The sequence below is a fragment of the Triturus cristatus genome, chromosome 12 (genome assembly GCF_964204655.1).
Source record: "Triturus cristatus chromosome 12, aTriCri1.1, whole genome shotgun sequence".
Taxonomy (NCBI): domain Eukaryota; kingdom Metazoa; phylum Chordata; class Amphibia; order Caudata; family Salamandridae; genus Triturus; species Triturus cristatus.
This window is the reverse complement of record NC_140595.1, coordinates 305,168,506-305,183,234: the sequence shown is the minus strand read 5'-3', so window position 1 is coordinate 305,183,234 and position 14,729 is coordinate 305,168,506. Positions and strand designations below refer to the sequence as shown.

General features: G+C 42.0%; 2 protein-coding genes across 5 annotated transcripts in view; one reads left to right on the top strand and one right to left on the bottom strand.

Annotated features, from left to right (window-relative positions):
• SMPD3 (sphingomyelin phosphodiesterase 3) overlaps window positions 1–14,729 on the top strand; it is a 1,004,685-nt gene that overhangs the window by 232,753 nt on the left and 757,203 nt on the right. For all 4 annotated transcript variants that reach the window (XM_085639465.1, XM_085639462.1, XM_085639463.1 and 1 more), the window contains exon 2: window positions 1,022–1,096. The gene's annotated coding sequence lies outside the window, so the exon portion shown is untranslated. The remainder of the gene's footprint in view (window positions 1–1,021; window positions 1,097–14,729) is intronic.
• The window catches only part of LOC146775937 (uncharacterized), a 1,457,164-nt gene that overhangs the window by 1,238,197 nt on the left and 204,238 nt on the right, over window positions 1–14,729 (bottom strand). The gene's annotated exons all lie outside the window — the stretch shown is intronic.

Below are 14,729 nucleotides of genomic sequence, written 5' to 3'. Positions count from 1 at the left end.
ACAAGACTATGATGCGTTGTGGCATCACAGTCTGGGTGTCGGGTAACATCCGTTAGGCTCACCGAGCCACCGTACCTGCCCCACTACAGTAAAGCCCATAAGATGCTTCATGCGGATACCGTGGGGCTGAGAAGCTGCACTGGGTGTGTTCAACCTCCTAATCATAAAACCCACTCAGTTTCAGGTGAGCCGCAGCGAATACCTTTGAGATAAAAGGACAATCGTAGATTTCTTTACACATTGATTTCACACGGTTTGACCAGCATGAAAACCAAAGTGGACTAGGGTAGGGGTAGGGCGAGAGGCGGTGGTGGAGAACGTTGCTGACAGGAAGCGTTTACATGCGCCCCCTTCATCTAAGAGAGTTTGGGGCAGGAGCCGGAAGACGGAGCTCTTTCCAGGACGGTTTTACCGGCTGGATTTTCCAGCCAGTCAAACAGAAGCACTGGTCAACGCACACCTGTGCAAAGCAGAGTGCGGCAAGGAAGATCCGCCCGGCATCACTAGTGACAGGAGGCCTGGTCCCAGGGGAGGGGTAGGCAATGAGACCACACCTCACATGCCTACTGTGACCGAAAGCACGGATGTGGCCTGAAAATAAGACCTCTGAAGCCCCAAAATACATTCTTTACAGAGGCGCAACTAGAGCCAAATTTCGGGGGGGGGGGGGGGGGGGGGCTAAGAAAACATTTCGGGGGGGGGGGGCTGAATCTTTTAAGCCATAGGCAGAGTGGAGCTGCAGGAGCTCTTAGAAGGGGTGAAACAACAGCGAGGCCTCATTAACATGCAAATGGTCTTTTAAAGACCTGTGAAGTGCTCGGGTGCAGCTGTGTGCGTGCCCGGGAAACGGTCTCATCCCGGGTGCCACACACGAGGGGGGGTGGGGCCTCGGGGTGGCGTTGCTGAAGCCCTTTTAGTCCAATGGGTGTTGTGCGCCTGATTCTGTACCATTGCAAGGTGCGCTAGTTAATGTTCATTTCACTTCACAATTTTTCAGCTAAAACTGTGCTTTTATTTTCAGGAAGAGACCCGAGCTGCTGGTGATGAAGCTGCTGAGTGAAGCCTGCTCACATAAAGGCGGCGTCCTCTCTCCAAGGTGAGTACAGAATTTTGCTTTTTCTGACTTGACGCTGCGCACACTAAAGGATACTTTCCCAGCTCTCAAAACAATGTTTCTCGCAGCATTTTCCCTGAAATAAAAGCTCTAGCAGACAGTCCAGAGGCCCTGTACAGTACAGCTCGGAGAAATCAGTAGTCATTGTCAGGAAAATGAGGAAGCATGCCTTTGTGGAATGTGTAGTTGCACAAATGAGGATTCCTATGCGTCTGTAATGCACAGTTAATGAAATGAGCAACTGTCTACTAGTGCAGTGGTTCGTAACCTTTTGACCTCATTTAGGACCCGATTTCAAGTAAAGGTGCTATTTTGGGGTTCATTTTTTATCGTGTGTGATGAATAGTACCTATTACGAGTTATTGGGGAATAACATGCAGATTTTGGTGTTTAGCACCCCAAAATCCACTTTATACGGTAAATACCATACACATTTCCCCTGCTAAATTTCGACAGGGTTGACCTGCAGAAATGTAATGAAGTTTGAGGTATTTAACGCTCCCGATAATCAGAGGTGATAAAATACCTTTTAATTCGTAATTCCATCCCATGTGTAAACAGGGGTTTATGCATGGGACGGAATACAACGAACAGCTCATACTCAGGCCGATAGTCGTTACAGGAACCCAGAGATCATCACTGAATTATTATTGGATTCCGAGGAACCCACTAGAGTCATTACTGGAAGCCAGGGACCCAAGCCTAAGCATTTTTCATGATTTGAATTACAAAAAAAACAGAAACAAGCATTCTTTAAACTATACAAATGATTAAAATATTTTATTTAATTACCAAATATAAAAAATATAAAAATTCAAATTTTATTGGGAAGGTTTGAGCTTTTCTAAATTCAATTGAGACCACTCACCTTCCATACTATAGTCTGATGCACTTGTAATACACCCATCTAAGAATGCTAACTTACTTTTAACCTTCAATTTCAAATTCCTTCACATTTAAATAACTTTTTAAAATTTTCAATTTTGCAACTTGCTCCTTCATTTAAAAAAACACTTTATTAATCTATTAATAGTATTCAAATATCTAAGTAGTTGCAGATCCTCTGAGCAGGACTTGCGGACGCGTAGGGGTCCCTAGACCACGGGTTAAGAAACACTGAACTAGAGTAGTTTTGAAATGAGGAGTCCAATATTTATGTTACGTAGAATTGTTGAAATGAGAAGTCCCCTACTTTATAATGCACAGATATGTGAAATGAATATCCCCAACTCGTATGGTGCACGGTTATTGAAATGAGCAGTCCACTATTCGTGTAATGCATGTCTCTGTTGCCTTCTTCAGCATCCACCGACATGCTTCCTGAAATGCTCCAACAACCTCTTATTCCAGGACTCGCCTCATTCTCTGCTGTATGGTTTTTTCGTCCAATTTCCAAGGTGCAACATGAAAGAAATGGTTTATTTGTCCCTCAAAAACACACACTACAGCATTTAAATGTCGTCAACAGTATGTAGCCTTTTTCTTTGGTTGAGGGACAAGCAGAGTGAAAAATAAATGTAAAAAGAAGCAGTGAGAGAGTTGCTGCGGGTGTGCAGCGATTCAAAGTAAAGGGGTTTTGCCCCCAGGTCCTTGACTTGCCCAGTATACCACCGTACGGTACGCCGTCCCCCATGGAGTAAATAAAAAATGTAATTGCTCTTTAGACCTTAATCTTCTACACAGAGCTTTATAGATTTAGTAACAAACAAAACATGGATTCCTTTCAAGTTTTCAGTCTCGCTCTGTTCGTGATCATGTAAGAAGTGTAAAGAAATGAAAGCTCTGTTAAGAATGCGGAACCACTATGCTGTCTTATTTGCAGGTTCAGGCAGCACCAGTGTGGTTTGAGAAGCACCATAGTTTTGCCCTTGTAACAGTGTTTTCTTTTTTTAAGTCTCTTGGTGATTGCAATCACTGATAGACATAAAAAAAGTAAACCCAATTTTAGGTCTGTTATGACAGCACAGCTGTCACCAGACCTTAGGAAATCAATAAAGAGCTTTCTGGAATACAAAAAGATAGGCACTGTGGCTCTTCCAGATGTTGGTTCTCCTAAATACATCTTTTGATCTGTCAAAAGCTGTGTTTTTACACATAAAAGAGTGCTTACCCTCCAAACAGGTGTGATCCTTTATTTATCCAGCTGCCTGTGCCAGGCATTTTATTAAATAAAACTATGGTATTTGTCCTTTGGGTCAGACATGCCAATTTGATGAATGAAGGTTGCTCTTGACGGTCACACAACTGCCACTGGATGCTCCTAAATAAATATTCTCCTAGAAATGTAGGCAATTATGGTGCTTGTTCGACTCTGGTTGCCACTTGTGAAAGCTTATGCTTAATAAAGCAGGGCTTTGTTGGTTATGATGGCAGGCTAATGATCAAGGACGGAAACTAGGTCCATTTATTATGAATAGTTGCCTAAAAGTCAGTGGGCTTATTTACTGTGAAAAGGATATCTTAAAGTTAATAGGTATTTTAGAGCGGCTTGGTATTACTCTATTAAAGCCAGCAGAAATCACACAGATTACAGCAGTAGGAAAGAACTTTAGTGTTGTTTACATCGCTCTGACAAAGCATGAGAATAGACGATTTGCACTGTGGTAATCCTTGCCAAGCCCTCTTAGGAGACCTAAAATGTGCTGCTGAGTTTAAAAGGGTATTGGGAGGCAGAGAAAGATATGGTGCAGGGGAGTGGGCGCCCGCAAGAGAGTCACACTGTAGCAGTGTGCAGTGGCTGGGCCTCTACAAAAATAGCAGACAAAAGTATGCTACAAATACATTGTGATCTAAAAATAGCCTTTATTTTAAAATAACAAACAGTGAGCAAACTGATTTTGCGTTATTTTTGCCCCTTATGAAATAAATAGGAGCAAGATAGTGTTAACCACAGAACCAAATTTATCATTTGAAAAGTGGAGAAAATGTATTCTGTCCACATATTACTGTGTAGGCTGTAAAACACAACGAAATTAGTTTGCTCTCTTTTCTTGCTTTCTGCAAATAGTAATTTGCTCTATTCCATATTACACCAACAGTACGAATGGTGCAAAAATATTTTCACATTTCTTGCACAAGTGTAAAGTTTGTCTGTTGTGGCCTCCAGACTGGATCATGGTATCGCTACTGAGAAGGAACCAATCGGCAGCCATACTGAATGTCCAAATTTGTTTGCTTATTTTGTGCACCAATAAGTCTTAAAGTACAGATTTAACAACAGCACAGCAGTTTTTTTGCTACATGAATATAATACTTCTTACTTTTCTATACTTTGGCTGCAACACTGTGAATGAATGCATTGTATTTGTATTATAACGTTTTAATATTATTGCTGTAATTTTCATTTTTATGTTTCGTGCAATTTAAGATAATATCCCTGACATGTTCAAGCTCTTTTCAGAGTAGCAGATCATATTTTATGAGTTTAGTAGCTCATTAGACACTGACAAATATTTCCCTTTCACTTCACTCTACATGCAAATTCAAGCTTTTATTGAAAAACGTCTGGTGACAAAAATCCGTTCTGGAATATAAAATAAGAAGCCAGAAGCTGGATTTCACCTCCACAGAACCAAATTCTATAAATACTTACAGTTGAGGCACTCATAGGCCTCTCACCAGTCTGCACTGAATGAGCTTCGGGAATGTAGTCCCCTAGAAGTTAACGTCACCTTATGCTCACAAGGGAAGGGGGGTATTTCATATAGCTATAAATCAATTCAATTTCAATTTTTAATTGTATTGTTTGATTATTTAAAATCATACAATATGTAAAAGCAGAAATCCATATTATAACAAATACATTTAGGGTAAAAACATATTTTTAAGATAAAACACACTTATATTAATTACAGATATCCATGTTTCAAAATGTAACAAATCTGAAAAGTTCAAATCTTATTGTGCAGATTAACTATTAAACATGTCAAATCATCAGAATCCAATTTATTTCTTATCATTAGTATTAATTTTACAAATGCAAAGTTCAAAACTATGTCATTTGATTGCAGACATCTTATAAGTGCTTGTCTACAATTCCGTATTCCACGAGTGTTAAAATGCCACTTAAGTATCGCACTTCTTTCTTCCTTCAATTTTGGGCAGATGCAAAGCAAATGGATAATGTTCTCTTCTCCTTTTTTACATAATCGATAAGATATCATCAGTTCTATTGTACGCAGCCATGGCATTGCATGACATTATTTTGTGAAAAGGCCAAATCATGCTTTAAAAATGTTTTTTTTAGCCTAAACGACCAAGCGGTTTCAAAATAGGATTGTGCTTTGACAGATTTGTACTCATTCAATAGTGTTCATGCATGCGTTCTTTATGCAAGGGATTTTTTATCTTTATGCATCGACAGTTGTTTTGTTATTTTATTAATAGTTTTTTTAAAGGATTCTTTCGTTAAAGGAAGACCCCAAATTGCATGTGCTGAGAATTCATTTAAAGCAGCTTGTAAATACTTCCAAGATTGAGATTTCTGATTTGTTTGTATTTCCTGCCATAACCACTGGCACATTTGATTAGTGTTGTCTGTTTGAATGCTTTTCCACACTTTTATGAATTGGCCTTTCCTAGCAATTAGCTAGTTAGATAGCCGACATTCTTGACAGCATAGTGCTTCACTAGCATATGTTAAACTTAGTAATAATTTTGCAGATATCACTTTTAGAAATGGGAGATCATTAGGTCCCCCTAGGAACTTCTGCAAGGTTCGAAATGCTGTCAACAGGGTGTTAGTTCTCCGTTGCATATCTACCTTGTGTGGTTAAAATGATCCTTTGTCATCGAAAAGCACTCCCAGGTATTTAGATGTTCTTACTTGTTCTAATTGACAATTTTGGAGGTACCATTTGAGCTTATACTTTGTCACTGTGTTTTGTTGACTTCCATTATTTTTGTCTTGGTGTCATTTATAACCATGCCATTTACTAGGGAATAACTTGATATCCTATTTATCAGACGTTGTAACCCTACCTTTGTTTGACTTAATCGGATAACATCGTCTGCATATATTAGGTGTGATATGTGACTATGAGCTAATTTGGGTGGATAAGCATTCACCTCGTCCATGGCTTGTGTTGGATCTGATAAAAAAGTTAAAAAGACACTGTGCAAGTACGCACCTTTGCTTTAGGTGATTTTGATTCACATGAGACATCACCTAATCGTACTCTAGCCCAAGTATTCGAATATAATAGTTGGGTCGGTTTCAGAAGGGAAGATGGTATACCTTGCTTCTTCAATTTTTCCCAAAGTAACTGCCTGTGCACACAATCAAAGACAGATTTAATATCCGCAAAACACAGATAGAATGGTTGCTTCTTATAGCTATAGATCCCTAATAGTAAACATCCAGGCCAATTCTGATCCTTAAGGAACGATGAGAGCGCTGTGTGGGACCCTATGACAAAAGCGATTGGAGAGATGCCAAAACTGCGACGCGCGAACTGGCTATTTCCTTGTGGCTATGCCTCATACAAGCCTACTTCTGATATAATGCTAGAGGGTGTGCTTTTTCCATATGGTCTGGCATTATCCAGGTATGGTAAAATATTGGCCTGAAATACTTTCCACCCCTTCAAGAATAATGAGACAATTGGTCAACTATTCTTCCTGCATTGCACTCCTGAGTATTCTGTGGGATGAGGGCTGCTGTTGAGGTGACTGTGGCTTAGTTAGTACTGGGACAATGATAGCCAAATGGGACACTGCTTGAAATGGGAAGAACCCTGGCCGTCCCCCTACTACAGAATAGCAGACAGCAGTGGACTGGCGTGCCAAACTAGGCAAACTCATTTATACAGGCAGAGAATGAATGGCTTAAAAATGCCCCATAGGCCAAAACCTCCCTGGAGCTAATTTCAATAGTAAGCGGGGGGCTACGTAGACCCCCCCCCCACTGAGCCCCAGGGATCACCACCCCCTGGGGCTACAAAAAAAATGCTTAGGGGGACCGCATGGACCCCGAGCCCGGAAGACCACAACCTCCTCAGGGCTATCATTATATTGAATAGGGGGGCTGCACGGACCCCCGAGCCCCGTGACCACCACCTCCCGAGGCTAACTCAAATATAGAGTGGGGGACCGCACGGACCCACCTGTGCCCCAGGGACCACCACATCCCTGGGGATTCCTATTTTTTAAGATGGAGGGGGCAGCATGGCCCCCCCTCTCGGGCCAGTCTCCGTCCCGGGGACCATCACCTCTCCAGGGCAGCTCATACAAACAGAAGGAGGGGGCAGCGCAACACCCTCCTGGAGCCATACATTGCCCTGGGGACCGCCACCCCCCCAGGTCCAGCTCATATTGTGTCTCGGGGTGCCTACCCCTGGGATATAGCTGTTTGCTTTTGCTTGGCGAGAGTTTTGACTGCTCCTGCCAAGCAAAAGCAAACATTCCAATTCTAGTTGGTGGGAGCTGTCAAAGATCTCCCATCCGTTGGAACGGAGATTTCATCTCCATCCCTGCCCGCAGAAATAAGGTCAGGGAAAGAAATAAAATGATTGCTCCTGCATGGATGGAACTGTCTTTCCAGCAGTTCCCTCCAAGCAGCAGAAATGCCAGCTCCTGCAGGAGGCGGGGAGATGGCATAGACCGCGGGGGCATTCAGGCTTCCTCTATGGTCCCCAACACTGGTGAGTGGGTGCCCTGAGTGGGCTCCAGAGCATCCAGCATTACAAGTCCGGGCCCTAGGGGATGCGGTCCCCTGGCTAAAATCACCCCTGGGAGGGGGGCCGCATGGCCCCTCCCGATTGTATTTTGTCTGGACCCTGGGGGATGGGGTCCCCAAGGCCAAAATTGGCCCCGGTGGGGATCAGCGTCACTCACCATCCAACAAAGAAATATATATTAAGGCCAGGCCCCGGGGACGGGGTCCCCAGGGTCAAAATCGACCCAGGGAGGGGGGCCGCGTAGTTCCCCTCCCCATTCAGATGATTTTGGTGGTATGGTCAGTGGAGAACTCATGACTTTGAGACAGTACCCATTTTGAACAATATTCGATACGCAGGCGTCTTTTGTGATTTTCTGCCACTCTGCCAGTAATTAAGAGATCTTTCCCCCTACCGGAGTGGGTAATGGTAGGCGGGAAGGAAAGATTCATGGCTTGGCGCCTGTTGTCTGTTTACACCCTTGGGCAGATCTTCCTCTAGGCTGCGTGCGCTGCTGCTGTTGATAAGGTCGTTGCTGCTGTGGTTGCTGGTGACCTTGATACCAGTGAGGGTTTTGAACTCTCTGAGGTTAAAACTGGTGCTGGTAGGGCCTGAAGGAACTTCTCTGTTCTTTTATCTTTTCTAGGCCGACAGCCCAGAGAGTCTCCATCTCTGATTTCATGTGAGCCATTTCATCATTAGTATGGCTGCCAAAGAGGGTAGAATTTGAAAATGGAAGATTTAGGATCCTCTGTTGAGACTCCGGTTTAAGAGTTGTAAGATGGTGCCAATAATGTCTTCGTAGGGCTATGCCATTACAATATTCCTGTTCCGCTAACAAGGAAGAATCAGATGTGGCACTGATGACCTGATTGGAAACCATGAGGTCCTCATTGACTATTTCTAGGAAGTCTTCCCATCGGTCCCTGGGAAGCTCATCCGCAAACTTCTGGATAGAGTCCCAGAGTGCTCTATCATATGTGCCTAAGAGGGCAGCTGCACTGGCTGCTTTAATGGTGGGTGCAGCTGCGCAACAGACTTTATGGTCTACACAGTCCTTCTTCTTGCTCTCTTTATCAGGTGGTACAGAGGAAGCAATAGTAGTTGAATGGTGTTTTTTGGCCACTAATATGACCACTTAGTCCGGAGGTGGATCTGAGCGGAGGAAAAGAAGATCCTGCTTGGGAGGTCTATATTTTTTCTGTAGCCTCAATGGAGCAGATTTACCTGAGGCCAGAGTCAAAAACGTGTGTGTGGTGTTGACACTGATTGGGGGTGAAACGTTAAAAATATTACTGAAGTAGAAGGTGTAGGAACAACATCTGTGTGTTGGGCTTCCCAGTTCCTCTTACCAGGACCTCCTTGAAGGTGAAATGCGAGGTAGTGGAGAATCTGACAGAGTCGGCGAATATCTTCCTGTAGAAGTGGAGGAAGTATATCAGGACTGAAGCCTAGATCTTGTGCGCGGCCTGAATCTTGAAACATGACTTTGATGGTGAGGGAGCCTGAAACATGGGCATTAAGACGAGGAGGAGAATCTGGTAATACTATCAGTGAAGAGGGGGAATATACCCTCGACTATTCGGTGTCTGGCGATGAATAGAAGCGTCTCCTCTTGCACCTTTTTTCATGTTGTTTCCTGAACGTCAAGATACTTCTCGACATCGACCTCCGTTGACGCCTTGACGTTGATATGCTTCTTGACACCGGCTTCCGTCGACACCTCCATGTTGATATGCTACTTGACGTCGTCCTGCTCCTCGACATCAATAGGTCTGCACGCCTTGATGTCGACACACTCTTCAACTTAGATCTGACTCTATGTATCAATGGTGTAGTAGTCTTTGGTGTCAACCTAACCTGTCTCAACGTCGATCTTCACTTCATCCTTGATGTCGAACCAGCTTTGGATGGCAAACAAGTCGATGCTGTACCTTGTCTCGACATCGATCCTCTCAACTTCTACCAGAAATGATGTCGTTTTTGAGCTTGAACACTCTTTTTGGACTTTCCACGTCCTTCAGAGGTAGCCGGCAGTGCCCAGGTAGAGGGCTGACCCCCTCCTCGCTCTGAAGTCAAACCTTCAGACTGTCCTTGCTGCTTGCGTCTTTCCTCAGTGCCATGGAGGCGAGCTTTCTCCCTTTCCCTCAGGGTGCTTCTTTAAAACGTCTTGCAGTGCTGACCATTTTTGGGAATATGGCTTACTGGAATGCAGAGAATGCAGACATCATGAGAGTCTGATTTGGCCTTCTTTCTCCCATAGGAAGATTTGATAAACTACCACAATTTTCTGTTGGAAAAAGGAGAAAATGCAAGGCAGAGATGAAAAAGGTAGAATGAAGTTGTTGTAACAAAATTCCACTTGGGAATTTTGAGGAGGAAAAAAACTAAAAGGCTGAGTTCAGTGCTCTAAGATTCTGTCACCAGGAGCTGAAAAAAAAACTAAGGCAACTGACACCTGCTAGGCATGATGGGATAGTGGTGTTCTCTGGGTCCTGAAAGTCATAGATACTGTTTTAAAACGCATCGAATAGCAGCCTATAGGACTACACTGTACTGCTATCCTTTATCTTTCTACTTTTTCAAAAAGGGTTTGTGAAAGAGATTTAATCTGTTTTATAAAGTATTTACTTCAAATTATACATATATATGAGGAATTTGACCCTTTTGTATGTACAATCTGAAGAATTTCACCACTGTAGCCTGTTTTTATAGGCTGCATAGTATGTTCTTTCTTAAGTGTATCTACAAGCCTTCCTGAAGAAAGGTGAACATCTACACTAAAGAAGATATTCTATGGGAAGTGCTCCGGGATGCCTGCACGTGGGTGGAACTTATCAAATGCTTATGACTATCAATGGAGCTCCCCTAAGAAAGAACTTTATTTAGAGGGTATGAATGAACGAATTAATTAATTAATTAATGATGAGTTTTTATACAGCGCACGGCTACTTTATTAGTGTCCCGAAGCTAGGCATAGAAGATCCGATGAGGGATAGAACAAGGGGTCAGGCATGGACAGTAGAATAAGAGTTCAAATAAATATGTTTCCAGAGATTTCTTAAAAATTGCCCCATCAGTAATAGATCTCAGTTGGAGAGGCATCTGTTTCCAGATCTTCATGACTAGAACCACAAAAGAAGCCCCCGCTACGTTTTCTTCTAAAGCAGAGGACTGATATTAGGCGTGCATTACTTGAGCACAACACCCTACCAGGACTGTACACCCGAATCCTCTTGTTCAAGTATCTGGGCCCGGTGTTGTGGAGAGCTTGATGAGCTATCGTTAAAGCTTTAAATGGTATTTGCTTGTGGACCGGCAGCCAGGGTAGCTGCTCTTGATATTGGGAAACTGCAGAATGTTCACGCAGCTTCTAGAGAAGGCTGATAGCCATGTTCTGTGTTACCTGGAGTCATTGTAATAGATAACCTGGAATTTCCAGGTACAGTACATTGACGTTGTCCAGCTTTGAAGAATCATTGCACTAACCACTGTTAAATGTACATCACCTAGAAGAAAGTCTAGGAATTTATTGAGCATTCTTAGAATCCAGACATATGATTTCACTGCCGCTGCAATCTGGGCTGTGAAGGAGACTTGTGTGCAAAGCAGTATACCCAAATATTTTGCTGCCTCTGGGGGGTGGGAAGGAGAGTGATGCTGGAGGGTGACTGAGTCAGCGATTAAGTCAGACAGTGAGTGAGCGTCTCAGTGTGCAAATCCTACTCAGTCAGCAAAATTGAACAGTTTATTAGTTATATCTGTTTCCTAATTCGTATGAGCTTCAGGGTTCACTGACACAATATCTAAACCATAAATATTGTGATATCAAAATATTGTGCTAAAAATATTGTTCACAAAAATATTGTTTTTCTATAGATATAATGGTAAGCACACAAATATCAAAAAAAAATATTGTTTTACACTAATATAAAAAAATATACAAAAATATCATTTTTACTATATATGTAGTTGAAATAAGTAAATCTTAAATATTTGTACATATAACAATAACATAGTGTAGATTAAATATGTTTATATAATATATCTAAATATTTACTAATTTAAACAAACACACATACATATCAAAGTGTGTATGTTTATATACATAGATAATGTAAAGCTATTTAAAAAAAATATTCATTTTACCTTATAATCTTATAATTGTTTTTAAATTTAACAATATAGCAATTATATATATATATATATATATATATATATATATATATATATATATATATATGTCATGTGATCAAGGCCGTGGCAACATGGCCGAAACACGTCATGCCGATACATAAGGAATAAACTTGCACCTATATTTACTTTCAGCGTGCTGTGGTCTGTACATGTGTTCCTCTTCAGAGTTGGACCTTTGGGAAACTTGTTATATATATATATATATATATATATATATACACACAAAAATTTAAAGGTACAGCAAATAAACTGCATAACAATTTACAAAATTTCAATTTCAATTATATATAAAATGTAAACAATATTAATAAAAAATAAATAAATATATGAATAATAAATATACTATTCCCACTCAAATATATACTACAGTAGAGAAAGTGTTTAACTCAGGAGGGGTAACATTTACCATTCCCACTCCAGTGTGTTCAACGGTAGGGAAAGCGTTGGACTTAGGAGGTGTAAAATTTACTATACCCACTCTAGTGGGTGCAACAGTAAGGAAAGCATTAGACTCAGGAAGGGAATTTACCTTTCCCAATCCAGTCTGTGTAACAACAGGGAGAAGTGTTAATCTCAGGAGGGTTTAAATTTACTATTCCCACTCCAGTGGGTGAAATAGAAGGGAAAGCAATGGAATCAGGAGGGGCAACATTTACTATTCCCACTCCAGGCAGTGCAACAGTAGAGAGAGAGTAGTTCACTTCAATCAAATAACAAATTTGAACAACTCTATTAAATAACCAAAAATATAACTATTTAAACTGTAAAATTACTTCTTAATTTTAACAAAAACTTACCAAATTACATAATTACATTTTTAATAATTAGCATCAATTAAAACCAATAATATTAATTTAATTAAAATACCACACTATATTCTCATAATCATAACAGCCAACAATTAAAATGTAATTTAAATTAAAAAGCATAACATAAATTAACATATTACAAAATAAATAACATTTTTCATAAATGAATTAATAATTCTTAATGTATTATTACTTAAATAACTTCCCACCCTATAACTCTACAAACTAAACAACACACCAAAATATAACTTACACAATGTGATAATTTCACTACAGTACGCTATACACATAATGTGCAGCGCGACAAGATGAGACGCAGCAAGATCTGCAACAGGTTGAATTGGCTTGGCTTAGCAATAGGCAGAGGGAATTCTTGGCGGATGACCTGGAATTAAATCAAATACGAGAAGCTATAATGCAAATAAACAATGGCAAAGCGCTGGGACCAAAAGGCCTTGGGATAGAATTGTATAAAAGCTGCATAGACACGCTGGCTCCTTTCCTGAAGGCAGTTTATGAGGAAGCTGCCCAAATGGGGACACTCCCGCCTACTATGCGAGAAGCAATAGTCTCACTTCTGAAGCCCGGTAAGCCCCAAGACTCTACAGACTCGTACAGACCACTTTCACTGATAAATTGTGATGTTAAAATCTTGGCAAAAGTCCTGGCCAATAGGTTCACACTTTTGATGGACAGACTAATTCGACCTGACCAAGCGGGTTTCATACTCGGCAGATCAACCTCACATAACTTGTGGACCATCTTCTCCATCCTGCATGGTATCGACCAGGAGGAACAGGCGGTGGCGGTCTTCCTAGATGCCACCAAAGCGTTTGACTCCCTGGAATGGGGGTACCTTCTCGCTGTCTTAGCACACATGGGATTTCCTCCAGGATTTCTCATGTGGATCAAATTGTTGTACAATCAACCCTGCTCATCCTTGCTACTGAATGGAGAACATTCACCCACCTTCAGCATTACCAGAGGCACGTGGCAGGGGTGCCCCCTCTCACCACTACTATTTGCTATAGCTATGGAACCGTTGGCAGCTATGCTACGGCAGCACCACAAACCAAATGCGCTAGACTACCCCACAAGGCCTGTATTAGTACCGCTCTACGCGGACGATATCACCCAATATATGTGCAAAATCCTGTAGATGGATTAAACGCTGTGATACGCGAAATAATAAAATTTGGGGCCCTCTCAGGCATTACCATCAACTGGGGTAAGTCCCAAATCATGCCGCTCACAAACTGTACTGTCCCATTCCAAATGGATTATCCTCTGATATGGAGTGATGGCGCGGTCCGATATCTGGGAATCACTGTCACCAGGGATAGGGAAGAACTAATGCGTGCCCACTACGGGGTAGCTCTCGCCAGGGTAGAGGACCTGATCAATAGATAGATCGCTCTGTTTAGCTGGTCGGATAGCCTTAATGAAGATGGTCATCATGCCCAAATTCCTATACTTATTCACAAATATCCCGTTCTCACCGGGGCGTCCTCTCTTCACTCAACTAAAGAGTCAACTCATCGGCTTGCATGGGGCGGAGCACAACCTCGGATCAAATGGTGCACCCTCACATTGCCTTTTGCTCAAGGTGGGTTTGAAGCACCTGATCCTGAACTCTACTATCTCAGTGCTCAGGCACACTTCGCGGCATATTGGCTCATTCCACATTTAGCCGTAGAACAGGGGCTTATGGTGCCCCTACCTCTGGTGGGGTTCCTGGGGGTGGATGACAAAACGGCTGGGAGAAGGGGGTCCACCGTGGCTTGTACAAATAACGCATGAAGCACTATCGCCAAAAGGTCCCAAGTCCCCATGTTATATTCCTCGTTACTCCCTCTATTCGACCAACATAACCTGCCCGTTACACAGGAAGGAATCTGTATGCGTATGCTACTCAAACATGGCATACATACCTGGGGAGACATGTACAATCAG